This window comes from Anopheles funestus, unplaced genomic scaffold (genome assembly GCF_943734845.2).
Source record: "Anopheles funestus unplaced genomic scaffold, idAnoFuneDA-416_04 scaffold_53_ctg1, whole genome shotgun sequence".
In the NCBI taxonomy this organism is placed as follows: domain Eukaryota; kingdom Metazoa; phylum Arthropoda; class Insecta; order Diptera; family Culicidae; genus Anopheles; species Anopheles funestus.
In genome coordinates this window covers 89,176-109,845 of record NW_026045343.1, presented here as the reverse complement: position 1 = coordinate 109,845, position 20,670 = coordinate 89,176, and the positions used below count along the sequence as shown (strand labels likewise).

At 46.7% G+C, this 20,670-nt stretch overlaps 1 long non-coding RNA gene across 1 annotated transcript in view; it reads right to left on the bottom strand.

The window, feature by feature from the left end:
• LOC125774429 (uncharacterized) overlaps positions 1 to 20,670 on the bottom strand; it is a 76,309-nt gene that overhangs the window by 15,998 nt on the left and 39,641 nt on the right. The window contains exons 6-13 of the long non-coding RNA XR_007420878.1: positions 16,493 to 16,576; positions 13,161 to 13,202; positions 13,049 to 13,118; positions 11,481 to 11,760; positions 10,613 to 10,738; positions 9,269 to 9,380; positions 5,475 to 6,832; positions 925 to 1,232 (exon numbers count right to left, since the gene is read on the bottom strand). This is a non-coding gene — a long non-coding RNA (uncharacterized LOC125774429). The remainder of the gene's footprint in view (positions 1 to 924; positions 1,233 to 5,474; positions 6,833 to 9,268; positions 9,381 to 10,612; positions 10,739 to 11,480; positions 11,761 to 13,048; positions 13,119 to 13,160; positions 13,203 to 16,492; positions 16,577 to 20,670) is intronic.

The window sequence follows — 20,670 nt, the reverse complement described above, 5'->3', positions numbered from 1 at the left end:
ATTAGCCAAGACACATTAGCCAAGACACCTTAGCCAAGACACCTTAGCCAAGACACCTTAGCCAAGACACATTAGCCAAGACACATTAGCCAAGACACCTTAGAAAAGACACATTAGCCAAGACACATTAGCCAAGACACTTTAGCCACGACACATTAGCCATGACACATTAGCCAAGACACATTAGCCAAGACACATTAGCCAAGAAACCTTAGCCTAGACACATTAGCCAAGACACCTTAGCCAAGACACCTTAGCCAAGACACTTTATCAACGACACCTTAGCCAAGACACATTAGCCAAGACACCTTAGCCAAGACACATTAGCCAAGACACCTTAGCCAAGACACATTAGCCAAGACACCTTAGCCAAGACACATTAGCCAAGACACATTAGCCAAGACACCTTACCCAAGACACCTTAGCCAAGACACCTTAGCCAAGACACATTAGCCGAGACACATTAGCCAAGACACATTAGCCAAGACACCTTAGCCAAGACACATTAGCCAAGACACATTAGCCAAGACACATTAGCCAAGACACCTTAGCCAAGACACCTTAGCCAAGACACCTTAGCCAAGACACATTAGCCAAGACACATTAGCCGAGACACATTAGCCAAGACAACTAAGCCAAGACACATTAGCCAAGACACATTAGCCAAGACACCTTAGCCAAGACACCTTAGCCAAGACACATTAGCCAAGACACCTTAGCCAAGACACATTAGCCAAGACACATTAGCCAAGACACCTTAGCCAAGACACCTTAGCCAAGACACATTAGCCAAGACACATTAGCCAAGACACCTTAGCCAAGACACCTTAGCCAAGACACCTTAGCCAAGACACCTTAGCCAAGACACATTAGCCAAGACACCTTAGCCAAGACACATTAGCCAAGACACATTAGCCAAGACACATTAGCCAAGACACATTAGCAAAGACACCTTAGCCAAGACACCTTAGCCGAGACACATTAGCCAAGACACCTTAGCCAAGACACCTTAGCCAAGACACCTTAGCCAAGACACATTAGCCAAGACACCTTAGCCAAGACACATTTGCCAAGACACCTAAGCCAAGACACATTAGCCAAGACACCTTAGCCAAGACACCTTAGCCAAGACACCTTAGCCAAGACACATTAGCCAAGACACCTTAGCCAAGACACATTAGCCAAGACACATTAGCCAAGACACCTTAGCCAAGACACATTAGCCAAGACACCTTAGCCAAGACACATTAGAAAAGACACATTAGCCAAGACACATTAGCCAAGACACATCAGCCAAGACACCTTAGCCAAGACACCTTAGAAAAGACACATTAGCCAAGACACCTTAGCCAAGACACCTTAGCCAAGACACATTAGCCAAGACACATTAGCCAAGACACATTAGCCAAGACACATTAGCTAAGACACATTAGCCAACACATCTTAGCCAAGACACATTAGCCAAGACACCTTAGCCAAGACACCTTAGCCAAGACACATTAGCCAAGACACATTAGCCAAGACACATTAGCCAAGACACCTTAGCCAAGACACCTTAGCCAAGACACCTTAGCCAAGACACATTAGCCAAGACACATTAGCCGAGACACATTAGCCAAGACACCTAAGCCAAGACACATTAGCCAAGACACATTAGCCAAGACACCTTAGCCAAGACACATTAGCCAAGACACATTAGCCAAGACACATTAGCCAAGACACCTAAGCCAAGACACATTAGCCAAGACACCTTAGCCAAGACACCTTAGCCAAGACACCTTAGCCAAGACACATTAGCCAAGACACCTTAGCCAAGACACATTAGCCAAGACACATTAGCCAAGACACGTTAGCCAAGACACCTAAGCCAAGACACATTAGCCAAGACACCTTAGCCAAGACACATTAGCCAAGACACCTTAGCCAAGACACCTTAGCCAAGACACCTTAGCCAAGACACATTAGCCAAGACACCTTAGCCAAGACACATTAGCCAAGACACATTAGCCAAGACACGTTAGCCAAGACACCTAAGCCAAGACACATTAGCCAAGACACCTTAGCCAAGACACATTAGAAAAGACACATTAGCCAAGACACGTTAGCCAAGACACCTTAGCCAAGACACATTAGTCAAGACACATTAGCCAAGACACCTTAGCCAAGACACCTTAGCCAAGACACCTTAGCCAAGACACCTTAGCCAAGACACATTAGCCAAGACACCTTAGCCAAGACACATTAGCCAAGACACATTAGCCAAGACACCTTAGCCAAGACACCTTAGCCAAGACACATTAGCCAAGACACCTTAGCCAAGACACATTAGCCAAGACACATTAGCCAAGACACATTAGCCAAGACACCTAAGCCAAGACACATTAGCCAAGACACCTTAGCCAAGACACATTAGCCAAGACACCTTAGCCAAGACACATTAGAAAAGACACATTAGCCAAGACACATTAGCCAAGACACCTTAGCCAAGACACCTTAGCCAAGACACATTAGCCAAGACACCTTAGCCAAGACACATTAGCCAAGACACCTTAGCCAAGACACATTAGCCAAGACACCTTAGCCAAGACACCTTAGCCAAGACACATTAGCCAAGACACATTAGCCAAGACACCTTAGCCAAGACACATAAGCCAAGACACCTTAGCCAAGACACATTAGCCAAGACACATTAGCCAAGACACATTAGCCAAGACACCTTAGCCAAGACACATTAGCCAAGACACATTAGCCAAGACACCTTAGCCAAGACACCTTAGCCAAGACACATTAGCCAAGACACCTTAGCCAAGACACCTTAGCCAAGACACATTAGCCAAGACACCTTAGCCAAGACAGATTAGCCAAGACACATTAGCCAAGACACATTAGCCAAGACACATTAGCCAAGACACCTTAGCCAAGACACCTTAGCCAAGACACATTAGCCAAGACACCTTAGCCAAGACACCTTAGCCAAGACACATTAGCCAAGACACATTAGCCAAGACACCTTAGCCAAGACACATTAGCCAAGACACATTAGCCAAGACATATTAGCCAAGACACATTAGCCGAGACACCTTAGCCAAGACACATTAGCCGAGACACATTAGCCAAGACACCTTAGCCAAGACACATTAGCCAAGACACATTAGCCGAGACACATTAGCCAAGACACATTAGCCAAGACACATTAGCCAAGACACATTAGCCAAGACACATTAGCCAAGACACATTAGCCAAGACACCTTAGCCAAGACACCTTAGCCAAGACACCTTAGCCAAGACACATTAGCCAAGACACCTTAGCCAAGACACATTAGCCGAGACACCTTAGCCGAGACACATTAGCCAAGACACCTTAGCCAAGACACCTTAGCCAAGACACATTAGCCAAGACACCTTAGCCAAGACACCTTAGCCGAGACACATAAGCCAAGACACCTAAGCCAAGACACCTTAGCCAAGATACCTTAGCCAAGACACATTAGCCAAGACACATTAGCCAAGGCACATTCGCCAAGACACATTAGCCGAGACACATTAGCCAAGACCCCTTAGCCAAGACACCTTAGCCAAGACACCTTAGCCAAGACACCTTAGCCAAGACACATTAGCCAAGACACCTTAGCCAAGACACCTTAGCCAAGACACATTAGCCAAGACACATTAGCCAAGACACATTAGCCAAGACACCTAAGCCAAGACACATTAGCCAAGACACCTTAGCCAAGACACATTAGCCAAGACACCTTAGCCAAGACACATTAGAAAAGACACATTAGCCAAGACACATTAGCCAAGACACCTTAGCCAAGACACCTTAGCCAAGACACATTAGCCAAGACACCTTAGCCAAGACACATTAGCCAAGACACCTTAGCCAAGACACATTAGCCAAGACACCTTAGCCAAGACACCTTAGCCAAGACACATTAGCCAAGACACATTAGCCAAGACACCTTAGCCAAGACACATAAGCCAAGACACCTTAGCCAAGACACATTAGCCAAGACACATTAGCCAAGACACATTAGCCAAGACACCTTAGCCAAGACACATTAGCCAAGACACATTAGCCAAGACACCTTAGCCAAGACACCTTAGCCAAGACACATTAGCCAAGACACCTTAGCCAAGACACCTTAGCCAAGACACATTAGCCAAGACACCTTAGCCAAGACAGATTAGCCAAGACACATTAGCCAAGACACATTAGCCAAGACACATTAGCCAAGACACATTAGCCAAGACACCTTAGCCAAGACACCTTAGCCAAGACACATTAGCCAAGACACCTTAGCCAAGACACATTAGCCAAGACACATTAGCCAAGACACCTTAGCCAAGACACATTAGCCAAGACACATTAGCCAAGACATATTAGCCAAGACACATTAGCCGAGACACCTTAGCCAAGACACATTAGCCGAGACACATTAGCCAAGACACCTTAGCCAAGACACATTAGCCAAGACACATTAGCCGAGACACATTAGCCAAGACACATTAGCCAAGACACCTTAGCCAAGACACATTAGAAAAGACACATTAGCCAAGACACATTAGCCAAGACACCTTAGCCAAGACACCTTAGCCAAGACACCTTAGCCAAGACACATTAGCCAAGACACCTTAGCCAAGACACATTAGCCGAGACACCTTAGCCGAGACACATTAGCCAAGACACCTTAGCCAAGACACCTTAGCCAAGACACATTAGCCAAGACACCTTAGCCAAGACACCTTAGCCGAGACACATAAGCCAAGACACCTAAGCCAAGACACCTTAGCCAAGATACCTTAGCCAAGACACATTAGCCAAGACACATTAGCCAAGGCACATTCGCCAAGACACATTAGCCGAGACACATTAGCCAAGACCCCTTAGCCAAGACACCTTAGCCAAGACACCTTAGCCAAGACACCTTAGCCAAGACACCTTAGCCAAGACACATAAGCCAAGACACATAAGCCAAGACACCTTAGCCAAGACACCTTAGCCAAGACACCTTAGCCAAGACACATTAGCCAAGACACATTAGCCAAGACACATTAGCCAAGACACCTTAGCCAAGACACCTCAGCCAAGACACCTTAGCTGAGACACATTAGCCGAGACACATTAGCCAAGACACATTAGCCAAGACACCTTAGCCAAGACACCTTAGCCAAGACACATTAGCCAAGACACATTAGCCAAGACACCTTAGCCAAGACACATTAGCCAAGACACCTTAGCCAAGACGCCTTAGCCAAGACACATTAGCCAAGATACATTAGCCAAGACACCTTAGCCAAGACACCTTAGCCAAGACACATTAGCCAAGACACATTAGCCAAGACACATTAGCCAAGACACATTAGCCAAGACACATTAGCCAAGACACATTAGCCAAGACACCTTAGCCAAGACACCTTAGCCAAGACACATTAGCCAAGACACCTTAGCCAAGACACATTAGCCAAGACACATTAGCCAAGACACATTAGCCGAGACACATTAGCCAAGACCCCTTAGCCAAGACACCTTAGCCAAGACACCTTAGCCAAGACACCTTAGCCAAGACACCTTAGCCAAGACACATAAGCCAAGACACCTTAGCCAAGACACCTTAGCCAAGACACCTTAGCCGAGACACATTAGCCAAGACACATTAGCCAAGACACATTAGCCAAGACGCCTTAGCCAAGACACCTTAGCCAAGACACATTAGCCAAGACACCTTAGCCAAGACACCTTAGCCAAGACACCTTAGCCAAGACACCTTAGCCAAGACACCTTAGCCGAGACACATTAGCCAAGACACCTTAGCCAAGACACCTTAGCCAAGACACCTTAGCCAAGACACCTTAGCCAAGACACCTTAGCCAAGACACCTTAGCCAAGACACATTAGCCAAGACACCTTAGCCAAGACACCTTAGCCAAGACACCTTAGCCAAGACACCTTAGCCAAGACACCTTAGCCGAGACACATTAGCCAAGACACCTTAGCCAAGACACCTTAGCCAAGACACCTTAGCCAAGACACCTTAGCCAAGACACCTTAGCCAAGACACCTTAGCCAAGACACCTTAGCCAAGACACCTTAGCTGAGACACATTAGCCAAGACACATTAGCCAAGACACATTAGCCGAGACACATTAGCCAAGACACATTAGCCAAGACACCTTAGCCAAGACACCTTAGCTGAGACACATTAGCCGAGACACATTAGCCAAGACACATTAGCCAAGACACCTTAGCCAAGACACCTTAGCCAAGACACATTAGCCAAGACACATTAGCCAAGACACATTAGCCAAGACACATTAGCCAAGACACCTTAGCCAAGACACCTTAGCCAAGACACATTAGCCAAGACACCTTAGCCAAGACACATTAGCCAAGACACATTAGCCAAGACACATTAGCCAAGACACCTTAGCCAAGACGCCTTAGCCAAGACACATTAGCCAAGATACATTAGCCAAGACACCTTAGCCAAGACACCTTAGCCAAGACACATTAGCCAAGACACATTAGCCAAGACACATTAGCCGAGACACATTAGCCAAGACACATTAGCCGAGACACATTAGCCAAGACCCCTTAGACAAGACACATTAGCCAAGACACCTTAGCCAAGACACCTTAGCCAAGACACCTTAGCCAAGACACCTTAGCCAAGACACATAAGCCAAGACACCTTAGCCAAGACACCTTAGCCAAGACACATTAGCCAAGACACATTAGCCAAGACACATTAGCCAAGACACATTAGCCAAGACACCTTAGCCAAGACACCTTAGCCGAGACACATTAGCCAAGACACATTAGCCAAGACACCTTAGCCAAGACACCTTAGCCAAGACACCTTAGCCAAGACACCTTAGCCAAGACACCTTAGCCAAGACACATAAGCCAAGACACCTTAGCCAAGACACCTTAGCCAAGACACCTTAGCCAAGACACATTAGCTGAGACACATTAGCCAAGACACATTAGCCAAGACACATTAGCCAAGACACATTAGCCAAGACACATTAGCCAAGACACATTAGCCAAGACACCTTAGCCAATACACATTAGCCAAGACACATTAGCCAAGACACCTTAGCCAAGACACCTTAGCCAAGACACATTAGCCAAGACACATTAGCCAAGACACATTAGCCAAGACACATTAGCCGAGACACATTAGCCAAGACACATTAGCCGAGACACATTAGCCAAGACACATTAGCCAAGACACCTTAGCCAAGACACCTTAGCCAAGACACCTTAGCCAAGACACCTTAGCCAAGACACCTTAGCCAAGACACATAAGCCAAGACACCTTAGCCAAGACACCTTAGCCAAGACACATTAAGCAAGACACCTTAGCCAAGACACCTTAGCCAAGACACATTAGCCAAGACACATAAGCCAAGACACCTTAGCCAAGACACATTAGCCAAGACACATTAGCCAAGACACATTAGCCAAGACACATTAGCCAAGACACATTAGCCAAGACACCTTAGCCAAGACACCTTAGCCAAGACACATTAGCCAAGACACCTTAGCCAAGACACATTAGCCAAGACACATTAGCCAAGACACCTTACCCAAGACACCTTAGCCAAGACACATTAGCCAAGACACATTAGCCAAGACACCTTAGCCAAGACACCTTAGCCAAGACACATTAGCCAAGACACATTAGCCAAGACACATTAGCCAAGACACATTAGCCGAGACACATTAGCCAAGACACATTAGCCGAGACACATTAGCCAAGACACCTTAGCCAAGACACCTTAGCCAAGACACCTTAGCCAAGACACCTTAGCCAAGACACCTTAGCCAAGACACATAAGCCAAGACACCTTAGCCAAGACACCTTAGCCAAGACACCTTAGCCAAGACACATTAGCCAAGACACCTTAGCCAAGACACATTAGCCAAGACACCTTAGCCAAGACACATTAGCCGAGACACACTAGCCGCGACACATTAGCCAAGACACATTAGCCAAGACACCTTAGCCAAGATACCTTAGCCAAGACACCTTAGCCAAGACACATTAGCCAAGACACATAAGCCAAGACACCTTAGCCAAGACACATTAGCCGAGACACATTAGCCAAGACACATTAGCCAAGACACCTTAGCCAAGACACCTTAGCCAAGACACCTTAGCTGAGACACATTAGCCGAGACACATTAGCCAAGACACATTAGCCAAGACACCTTAGCCAAGACACCTTAGCCAAGACACCTTAGCCAAGACACATTAGCCAAGACACCTTAGCCAAGACACATTAGCCAAGACACATTAGCCAAGACACATTAGCCAAGACACCTTAGCCAAGACACCTTAGCCAAGACACATTAGCCAAGACACCTTAGCCAAGACACATTAGCCAAGACACATTAGCCAAGACACATTAGCCAAGACACCTTAGCCAAGACACCTTAGCCAAGACACATTAGCCAAGACACCTTAGCCAAGACACATTAGCCAAGACACATTAGCCAAGACACATTAGCCAAGACACCTTAGCCAAGACGCCTTAGCCAAAACACATTAGCCAAGATACATTAGCCAAGACACCTTAGCCAAGACACCTTAGCCAAGACACATTAGCCAAGACACATTAGCCAAGACACATTAGCCAAGACACATTAGCCGAGACACATTAGCCAAGACACATTAGCCGAGACACATTAGCCAAGACCCCTTAGACAAGACACATTAGCCAAGACACCTTAGCCAAGACACCTTAGCCAAGACACCTTAGCCAAGACACATAAGCCAAGACACCTTAGCCAAGACACCTTAGCCAAGACACCTTAGCCAAGACACATTAGCCAAGACACATTAGCCAAGACACATTAGCCAAGACACATTAGCCAAGACACATTAGCCGAGACACATTAGCCAAGACACATTAGCCGAGACACATTAGCCAAGACACATTAGCCAAGACACCTTAGCCAAGACACCTTAGCCAAGACACCTTAGCCAAGACACCTTAGCCAAGACACCTTAGCCAAGACACATTAGCCAAGACACATTAGCCAAGACACCTTAGCCAAGACACATTAGCCAAGACACCTTAGCCAAGACACCTTAGCCAAGACACCTTAGCCAAGACACATTAGCCAAGACACATAAGCCAAGACACCTTAGCCAAGACACCTTAGCCAAGACACCTTAGCCAAGACACATTAGCCAAGACACCTTAGCCAAGACACATTAGCCAAGACACCTTAGCCAAGACACATTAGCCAAGACACCTTAGCCAAGACCCCTTAGCCAAGACACATTAGCCAAGACACCTTAGCCAAGACACCTTAGCCAAGACACATTAGCCGAGACACATTAGCCAAGACACCTTAGCCAAGACACCTTAGCCAAGACACATTAGCCAAGACACCTTAGACAAGACACATTAGCCGAGACACATTAGCCAAGACACATTAGCCAAGACACATTAGCCAAGACACATTAGCCAAGACACCTTAGCCAAGACACCTTAGCCAAGACACATTAGCCGAGACACATTAGCCAAGACACATTAGCCAAGACACATTAGCCAAGACACCTTAGCCAAGACACCTTAGCCAAGACACCTTAGCCGAGACACATTAGCCAAGACACATTAGCCAAGCCACCTTAGCCAAGACACCTTAGCCAAGACACATTAGCCGAGACACATTAGCCAAGACACATTAGCCGAGACACATTAGCCAAGACACATTAGCCGAGACACATTAGCCAAGACACATTAGCCAAGACACATTAGCCACGACACATTAGCCAAGACACATAAGCCAAGACACCTTAGCCAAGACACATTAGCCAAGACACATTAGCCAAGACACCTTAGCCAAGACACATTAGCCAAGACACCTTAGCCAAGACACATTAGCCGAGACACCTTAGCCAAGACACATTAGCCAAGACACCTTAGCCAAGACCCCTTAGCCAAGACACATTAGCCAAGACACATTAGCCAAGACACCTTAGCCAAGACACCTTAGCCAAGACACCTTAGCCAAGACACCTTAGCCAAGACACCTTAGCCAAGACACTTTAGCCACGACACCTTAGCCAAGACACCTTAGCCAAGACACATTAGCCAAGACACATAAGCCAAGACACATTAGCCAAGACACATTAGCCAAGACACATTAGCCAAGACACATTAGCCACGACACCTTAGCCAAGACACATAAGCCAAGACACCTTAGCCAAGACACATTAGCCAAGACAAATTTGTCAAGACACATTAGCCAAGACACCTTAGCCAAGACACATTAGCCAAGACACCTTAGCCAAGACACATTAGCCAAGACACCTTAGCCAAGACACCTTAGCCAAGACACCTTAGCCAAGACACATTAGCCAAGACACCTTAGCCAAGACACCTTAGCCAAGACACCTTAGCCAAGACACCTTAGCCAAGACACCTTAGCCAAGACACATTAGCCACGACACCTTAGCCAAGACATATAAGCCAAGACACCTTAGCCAAGACACATTAGCCAAGACAAATTTGTCAAGACACATTAGCCAAGACACATTAGCCGAGACACATTAGCCGTGACACATTAGCCGAGACACCTTAGCCAAGACACCTTAGCCAAGACACATTAGCCGAGACACATTAGCCAAGACACATTAGCCAAGACACCTTAGCCAAGACACCTTAGCCAAGACACATTAGCCAAGACACATAAGCCAAGACACCTTAGCCAAGACACCTTAGCCAAGACACCTTAGCCAAGACACATAAGCCAAGACACCTTAGCCAAGACACATAAGCCAAGACACCTTAGCCAAGACACATTAGCCAAGACAAATTTGTCAAGACACATTAGCCAAGACCCCTTAGCCAAGACACATTAGCCAAGACACATTAGCCAAGACACCTTAGCCAAGACACCTTAGCCAAGACACCTTAGCCAAGACACCTTAGCCAAGACACATTAGCCAAGACACATTAGCCAAGACACATTAGCCAAGACACATTAGCCACGACACATTAGCCAAGACACCTTAGCCAAGACACATTAGCCAAGACACATTAGCCAAGACACCTTAGCCAAGACACCTTAGCCAAGACACATAAGCCAAGACACCTTAGCCAAGACACCTTAGCCGAAACACCTTAGCCAAGACACATTAGCCAAGACACCTTAGCCAAGACACATTAGCCAAGACACCTTAGCCAAGACACATTAGCCGAGACACATTAGCCAAGACCCCTTAGCCAAGACACATTAGCCGAGACACATTAGCCAAGACACCTTAGCCAAGACACCTTAGCCAAGACACCTTAGCCAAGACACATTATCCAAGACACATTAGCCAAGACACATTAGCCAAGACACCTTAGCCAAGACACCTTAGCCAAGACACATTAGCCAAGACACCTTAGCCAAGACACATTAGCCAAGACACCTTAGCCAAGACACCTTAGCCAAGACCCCTTAGCCAAGACACATTAGCCAAGACACCTTAGCCAAGACACCTTAGCCAAGACACCTTAGCCAAGACACCTTAGCCAAGACACATAAGCCAAGACACATTAGCCAAGACACATTAGCCAAGACACATTAGCCAAGACACATTAGCCACGACACATTAGCCAAGACACCTTAGCCAAGACACATTAGCCAAGACACATTAGCCAAGACACCTTAGCCAAGACACCTTAGCCAAGACACATTAGCCAAGACACATCAGCCAAGACACATTAGCCAAGACACATTAGCCAAGACACCTTAGCCGAGACACCTTAGCCAAGACACCTTAGCCAAGACACATTAGCCAAGACACCTTAGCCAAGACCCCTTAGCCAAGACACATTAGCCAAGACACCTTAGCCAAGACACCTTAGCCAAGACACCTTAGCCAAGACACCTTAGCCAAGACACATTAGCCAAGACACATTAGCCAAGACACATTAGCCAAGACACATTAGCCACGACACATTAGCCAAGACACATTAGCCAAGACCCCTTAGCCAAGACACATTAGCCAAGACACCTTAGCCAAGACACCTTAGCCAAGACACCTTAGCCAAGACACATAAGCCAAGACACCTTAGCCAAGACACCTTAGCCAAGACACATTAGCCAAGACACATTAGCCAAGACACCTTAGCCAAGACACATTAGCCAAGACACCTTAGCCAAGACACATTAGCCGAGACACATAAGCCGAGATCCCTTAGCCAAGACACATTAGCCAAGACACCTTAGTCAAGACACCTTAGCCAAGACACCTTAGCCAAGACACATTAGCCAAGACACCTTAGCCAAGACACCTTAGCCAAGACACCTTAGCCAAGACACATTAGCCAAGACACCTTAGCCAAGACACATTAGCCAAGACACCTTAGCCAAGACACATTAGCCGAGACACATTAGCCAAGACCCCTTAGCCAAGACACATAAGCCAAGACACCTTAGCCAAGACACCTTAGCCAAGACACCTTAGCCAAGACACATTAGCCGAGACACATTAGCCAAGACACATTAGCCAAGACACCTTAGCCAAGACACCTTAGCCAAGACACATTAGCCAAGACACATTAGCCAAGACACCTTAGCCAAGACGCCTTATCCAAGACACCTTAGCCAAGACACCTTAGCCAAGACACATAAGCCAAGACACCTTAGCCAAGACACATTAGCCAAGACACCTTAGCCAAGACCCCTTAGCCAAGACACATTAGCCAAGACACCTTAGCCAAGACACATTAGCCAAGACACCTTAGCCAAGACACCTTAGCCAAGACACCTTAGCCAAGACACATAAGCCAAGACACATTAGCCAAGACACCTTAGCCAAGACACATTAGCCAAGTCACATTAGCCACGACACATTAGTCAAGACACCTTAGCCAAGACACATTAGCCAAGACACATTAGCCAAGACACCTTAGCCAAGACACCTTAGCCAAGACACATTAGCCAAGACACCTTAGCCAAGACACCTTAGCCAAGACACATTAGCCGAGACACATTAGCCAAGACACATTAGCCAAGACACCTTAGCCAAGACACCTTAGCCAAGACACATTAGCCAAGACACATAAGCCAAGACACCTTAGCCAAGACACATTAGCCAAGACACCTTAGCCAAGACCCCTTAGCCAAGACACATTAGCCAAGACACCTTAGCCAAGACACCTTAGCCAAGACACCTTAGCCAAGACACCTTAGCCAAGACACATTAGCCAAGACACATTAGCCAAGACACATTAGCCACGACACATTAGCCAAGACACATTAGCCGAGACACATTAGCCAAGACCCCTTAGCCAAGACACATTAGCCGAGACACCTTAGCCAAGACACCTTAGCCAAGACACCTTAGCCAAGACACCTTAGCCAAGACACATAAGCCAAGACACCTTAGCCAAGACACCTTAGCCAAGACACCTTAGCCAAGACACCTTAGCCAAGACACAATAGCCAAGACACCTTAGCCAAGACACATTAGCCGAGGCACATTAGCCAAGACCCCTTAGGCAAGACACATAAGCCAAGACACCTTAGCCAAGACACCTTAGCCAAGACACCTTAGCCAAGACACATTAGCCGAGACACATTAGCCAAGACACATTAGCCAAGACACCTTAGGAAAGACACCTTAGCCAAGACACATTAGCCAAGACGCATTAGCCAAGACACCTTAGCCAAGACACCTTAGCCAAGACACCTTAGCCAAGACACCTTAGCCAAGACACCTTAGCCGAGACACATTAGCCAAGACACCTTAGCCAAGACACCTTAGCCAAGACACATTAGCCAAGACACATTAGCCGAGACACCTTAGCCAAGACACTTTAGCCAAGACACATTAGCCGGGACACATAAGCCAAGACACCTTAGCGAAGACACATTAGCCGAGACACATTAGCCAAGACACCTTAGCCAAGACACCTTAGCCAAGACACCTTAGCCAAGACACCTTAGCCGAGACACATTAGCCAAGACACCTTAGCCAAGACACCTTAGCCAAGACACATTAGCCAAGACACCTTAGCCAAGACACATTAGCCAAGACACATTAGCCAAGACACCTTAGCCAAGACACATTAGCCAAGACACCTTAGCCAAGACACCTTAGCCAAGACCCCTTAGCCAAGACACATTAGCCAAGACACCTTAGCCAAGACACCTTAGCCAAGACACCTTAGCCAAGACACCTTAGCCAAGACACCTTAGCCAAGACACCTTAGCCAAGACACCTTAGCCAAGACACATAAGCCAAGACACATTAGCCAAGACACATTAGCCAAGACACATTAGCCACGACACATTAGCCAAGACACCTTAGCCAAGACACATTAGCCACGACACATTAGCCAAGACACCGTAGCCAAGACACCTTAGCCAAGACACCTTAGCCAAGACACCTTAGCCAAGACACCTTAGCCAAAACACATTAGCCAAGACACCTTAGCCAAGAGACCTTAGCCAAGACACCTTAGCCGAGACACATTAGCCAAGACACATTAGCCAAGACACCTTAGCCAAGACACATTAGCCAAGACACCTTAGCCAAGACACATTAGCCAAGACACATTAGCCAAGACTCATTGGAAAAGACACCTTAGCCAAGACACATTAGCCAAGACACATTAGTCGAGACACATTAGCCAAGACACCTTAGCCAAGACACATTAGCCAAGACACCTTAGCCAAGACACCTTAGCCAAGACACATTAGCCAAGACACCTTAGCCAAGACACCTTAGCCAAGACACCTTAGCCAAGACACCTTAGCCAAGACACCTTAGCCAAGACACCTTAGCCAAGACACCTTAGCCAAGACACATTAGCCAAGACACCTTAGCCAAGAGACCTTAGCCAAGACACCTTAGCCGAGACACATTAGCCAAGACACATTAGCCAAGACACCTTAGCCAAGACACCTTAGCCAAGACACCTTAGCCAAGACACATTAGCCAAGACACATTAGCCAAGACTCATTGGAAAAGACACCTTAGCCAAGACACATTAGCCAAGACACATTAGTCGAGACACATTAGCCAAGACACCTTAGCCAAGACACATTAGCCAAGACACCTTAGCCAAGACACCTTAGCCAAGACACATTAGCCAAGACACCTTAGCCAAGACACCTTAGCCAAGACACCTTAGCCAAGACACATTACCCAAGACTCATTGGAAAAGACACCTTAGCCAAGACACATTAGCCAAGACACCTTAGCCAAGACACATTAGCCAAGACACATTAGCCAAGACACCTTAGCCAAGACAACTTAGCCAAGACACCTTAGGCAAGACACATTAGCCAAGACACCTTAGCCAAGACACCTTAGCCAAGACACCTTAGCCAAGACACATTAGCCAAGACACATTAGCCAAGACACATTAGCCAAGACACATTAGCCAAGACACCTTAGCCAAGACAACTTAGCCAAGACACCTTAGCCAAGACACATTAGCCAAGACACCTTAGCCAAGACACCTTAGCCAAGACACCTTAGCCAAGACACATTAGCCAAGACACATTAGCCAAGACACATTAGCCAAGACACATTAGCCAAGACACCTTAGCCAAGACAACTAAGCCAAGACACCTTAGGCAAGACACATTAGTCAAGACACCTTAGCCAAGACACCTTAGCCAAGACACCTTAGCCAAGACACCTTAGCCAAGACACATTAGCCAAGACACCTTAGCCAAGACACATTACCCAAGACTCATTGGAAAAGACACCTTAGCCAAGACACATTAGCCAAGACACCTTAGCCAAGACACCTTAGCCAAGACACCTTAGCCAAGACACCTTAGCCAAGACACCTTAGCCAAGACACATTAGCCAAGCCACCTTAGCCAAGACACATTAGCCAAGACACCTTAGCCAAGACACATTAGCCAAGACACCTTAGCCAAGACACATTAGCCAAGACACATTAGCCAAGACACCTTAGCCAAGACACCTTAGCCAAGACACCTTAGCCAAGACACATTAGCCAAGACACATTAGCCAAGACACCTTAGCCAAGACACATTAGCCAAGACACCTTAGCCAAGACACATTAGCCAAGACACATTAGCCAAGACACCTTAGCCAAGACAACTTAGCCAAGACACCTTAGGCAAGACACATTAGCCAAGACACCTTAGCCAAGACACCTTAGCCAAGACACATTACCCAAGACTCATTGGAAAAGACACCTTAGCCAAGACACATTAGCCAAGACACCTTAGCCAAGACACATTAGCCAAGACACCTTAGCCAAGACACCTTAGCCAAGACACCTTAGCCAAGACACCTTAGCCAAGACACCTTAGCCAAGACACCTTAGCCAAGACACATTAGCCGAGACACCTTAGCCAAGACACATTAGCCAAGACACCTTAGCCAAGACACCTTAGCCAAGACACATTAGCCAAGACACATTAGCCAAGACACCTTAGCCAAGACACATTAGCCGAGACACATTAGCCAAAACACCTTAGCCAAGACACCTTAGCCAAGACACATTAGCCAAGACACCTTAGCCGAGACACCTTAGCCAAGACACCTTAGCCAAGACACATTAGCCAAGACACCTTAGCCAAGAGACCTTAGCCAAGACACATTAGCCAAGACACATTAGCCAAGACTCATTGGAAAAGACACCTTAGCCAAGACACATTAGCCAAGACACATTAGTCGAGACACATTAGCCAAGACACCTTAGCCAAGACACATTAGCCAAGACACCTTAGCCAAGACACCTTAGCCAAGACACATTAGCCAAGACACCTTAGCCAAGACACCTTAGCCAAGACACCTTAGCCAAGACACATTACCCAAGACTCATTGGAAAAGACACCTTAGCCAAGACACATTAGCCAAGACACCTTAGCCAAGACACATTAGCCAAGACACATTAGCCAAGACACCTTAGCCAAGACAACTTAGCCAAGACACCTTAGGCAAGACACATTAGCCAAGACACCTTAGCCAAGACACCTTAGCCAAGACACCTTAGCCAAGACACATTAGCCAAGACACATTAGCCAAGACACATTAGCCAAGACACATTAGCCAAGACACCTTAGCCAAGACAACTTAGCCAAGACACCTTAGCCAAGACACATTAGCCAAGACACCTTAGCCAAGACACCTTAGCCAAGACACCTTAGCCAAGACACCTTAGCCAAGACACATTAGCCAAGACACATTAGCCAAGACACATTAGCCAAGACACATTAGCCAAGACACCTTAGCCAAGACAACTAAGCCAAGACACCTTAGGCAAGACACATTAGTCAAGACACCTTAGCCAAGACACCTTAGCCAAGACACCTTAGCCAAGACACCTTAGCCAAGACACATTAGCCAAGACACCTTAGCCAAGACACATTACCCAAGACTCATTGGAAAAGACACCTTAGCCAAGACACATTAGCCAAGACACCTTAGCCAAGACACCTTAGCCAAGACACCTTAGCCAAGACACCTTAGCCAAGACACCTTAGCCAAGACACATTAGCCAAGACACCTTAGCCAAGACACATTAGCCAAGACACCTTAGCCAAGACACATTAGCCAAGACACCTTAGCCAAGACACATTAGCCAAGACACATTAGCCAAGACACCTTAGCCAAGACACCTTAGCCAAGACACCTTAGCCAAGACACATTAGCCAAGACACCTTAGCCAAGACACATTAGCCAAGACACATTAGCCAAGACACCTTAGCCAAGACACATTAGCCAAGACACCTTAGCCAAGACACATTAGCCAAGACACATTAGCCAAGACACCTTAGCCAAGACAACTTAGCCAAGACACCTTAGGCAAGACACATTAGCCAAGACACCTTAGCCAAGACACCTTAGCCAAGACACATTACCCAAGACTCATTGGAAAAGACACCTTAGCCAAGACACATTAGCCAAGACACCTTAGCCAAGACACATTAGCCAAGACACCTTAGCCAAGACACCTTAGCCAAGACACATTACCCAAGACTCATTGGAAAAGACACCTTAGCCAAGACACCTTAGCCAAGACACCTTAGCCAAGACACCTTAGCCAAGACACCTTAGCCAAGACACCTTAGCCAAGACACATTACCCAAGACTCATTGGAAAAGACACCTTAGCCAAGACACATTAGCCAAGACACCTTAGCCAAGACACCTTAGCCAAGACACCTTAGCCAAGACACCTTAGCCAAGACACATTAGCCAAGACACCTTAGCCAAGACACCTTAGCCAAGACACATTAGCCAAGACACCTTAGCCAAGACACATTAGCCAAGACACATTAGTCGAGACACATTAGCCAAGACACCTTAGCCAAGACACATTAGCCAAGACACCTTAGCCAAGACACCTTAGCCAAGACACATTAGCCAAGACACCTTAGCCAAGACACCTTAGCCAAGACACCTTAGCCAAGACTCATTGGAAAAGACACCTTAGCCAAGACACCTTAGCCAAGACACATTAGCCAAGACACATTAGCCAAGACACATTAGCCAAGACACATTAGCCAAGACACCTTAGCCAAGACAACTTAGCCAAGACACCTTAGGCAAGACACATTAGTCAAGACACCTTAGCCAAGACACCTTAGCCAAGACACCTTAGCCAAGACACCTTAGCCAAGACACATAAGCCAAGACACCTTAGCCAAGACACATTACCCAAGACTCATTGGAAAAGACACCTTAGCCAAGACACCTTAGCCAAGACACCTTAGCCAAGACACATTAGCCAAGACACCTTAGCCAAGACACCTTAGCCAAGACACCTTAGCCAAGACACATTACCCAAGACTCATTGGAAAAGACACCTTAGCCAAGACACATTAGCCAAGACACCTTAGCCAAGACACATTAGCCAAGACACCTTAGCCAAGACACCTTAGCCAAGACACCTTAGCCAAGACACCTTAGCCAAGACACCTTAGCCAAGACACATTAGCCAAGACACCTTAGCCAAGACACATTAGCCAAGACACCTTAGGCAAGACACATTAGCCAAGACACCTTAGCCAAGACACATTAGCCAAGACACCTTAGCCAAGACACCTTAGCCAAGACACATTAGCCAAGACACCTTAGCCAAGACACCTTAGCCAAGACACCTTAGCCAAGACTCATTGGAAAAGACACCTTAGCCAAGACACATTAGCCAAGACACATTAGCCAAGACACCTTAGCCAAGACAACTTAGCCAAGACACCTTAGGCAAGACACATTAGCCAAGACACCTTAGCCAAGACACCTTAGCCAAGACACCTTAGCCAAGACACATTAGCCAAGACACATTAGCCAAGACACATTAGCCAAGACACCTTAGCCAAGACACATTAGCCAAGACACCTTAGCCAAGACACATTAGCCAAGACACATTAGCCAAGACTCATTGGAAAAGACACCTTAGCCAAGACACATTAGCCAAGACACATTAGTCGAGACACATTAGCCAAGACACCTTAGCCAAGACACATTAGCCAAGACACCTTAGCCAAGACACCTTAGCCAAGACACATTAGCCAAGACACCTTAGCCAAGACACCTTAGCCAAGACACCTTAGCCAAGACACATTACCCAAGACTCATTGGAAAAGACACCTTAGCCAAGACACATTAGCCAAGACACCTTAGCCAAGACACATTAGCCAAGACACCTTAGCCAAGACACCTTAGCCAAGACACCTTAGCCAAGACACCTTAGCCAAGACACCTTAGCCAAGACACATTAGCCAAGACACCTTAGCCAAGACACATTAGCCAAGACACATTAGTCGAGACACATTAGCCAAGACACCTTAGCCAAGACACATTAGCCAAGACACCTTAGCCAAGACACCTTAGCCAAGACACATTAGCCAAGACACCTTAGCCAAGACACCTTAGCCAAGACACCTTAGCCAAGACACATTAGCCAAGACACATTAGCCAAGACACCTTAGCCAAGACACCTTAGCCAAGACACATTACCCAAGACTCATTGGAAAAGACACCTTAGCCAAGACACCTTAGCCAAGACACATTAGCCAAGACACCTTAGCCAAGACACATTAGCCAAGACACATTAGCCAAGACACCTTAGCCAAGACAACTTAGCCAAGACACCTTAGGCAAGACACATTAGCCAAGACACCTTAGCCAAGACACCTTAGCCAAGACACCTTAGCCAAGACACATTAGCCAAGACACATTAGCCAAGACACATTAGCCAAGACACATTAGCCAAGACACCTTAGCCAAGACAACTTAGCCAAGACACCTTAGCCAAGACACATAAGCCAAGACACCTTAGCCAAGACACCTTAGCCAAGACACCTTAGCCAAGACACATTAGCCAAGACACATTAGCCAAGACACATTAGCCAAGACACATTAGCCAAGACACCTTAGCCAAGACAACTTAGCCAAGACACCTTAGGCAAGACACATTAGTCAAGACACCTTAGCCAAGACACCTTAGCCAAGACACCTTAGCCAAGACACCTTAGCCAAGACACATTAGCCAAGACACCTTAGCCAAGACACATTACCCAAGACTCATTGGAAAAGACACCTTAGCCAAGACACATTAGCCAAGACACCTTAGCCAAGACACCTTAGCCAAGACACCTTAGCCAAGACACCTTAGCCAAGACACATTAGCCAAGACACCTTAGCCGAGACACATTAGC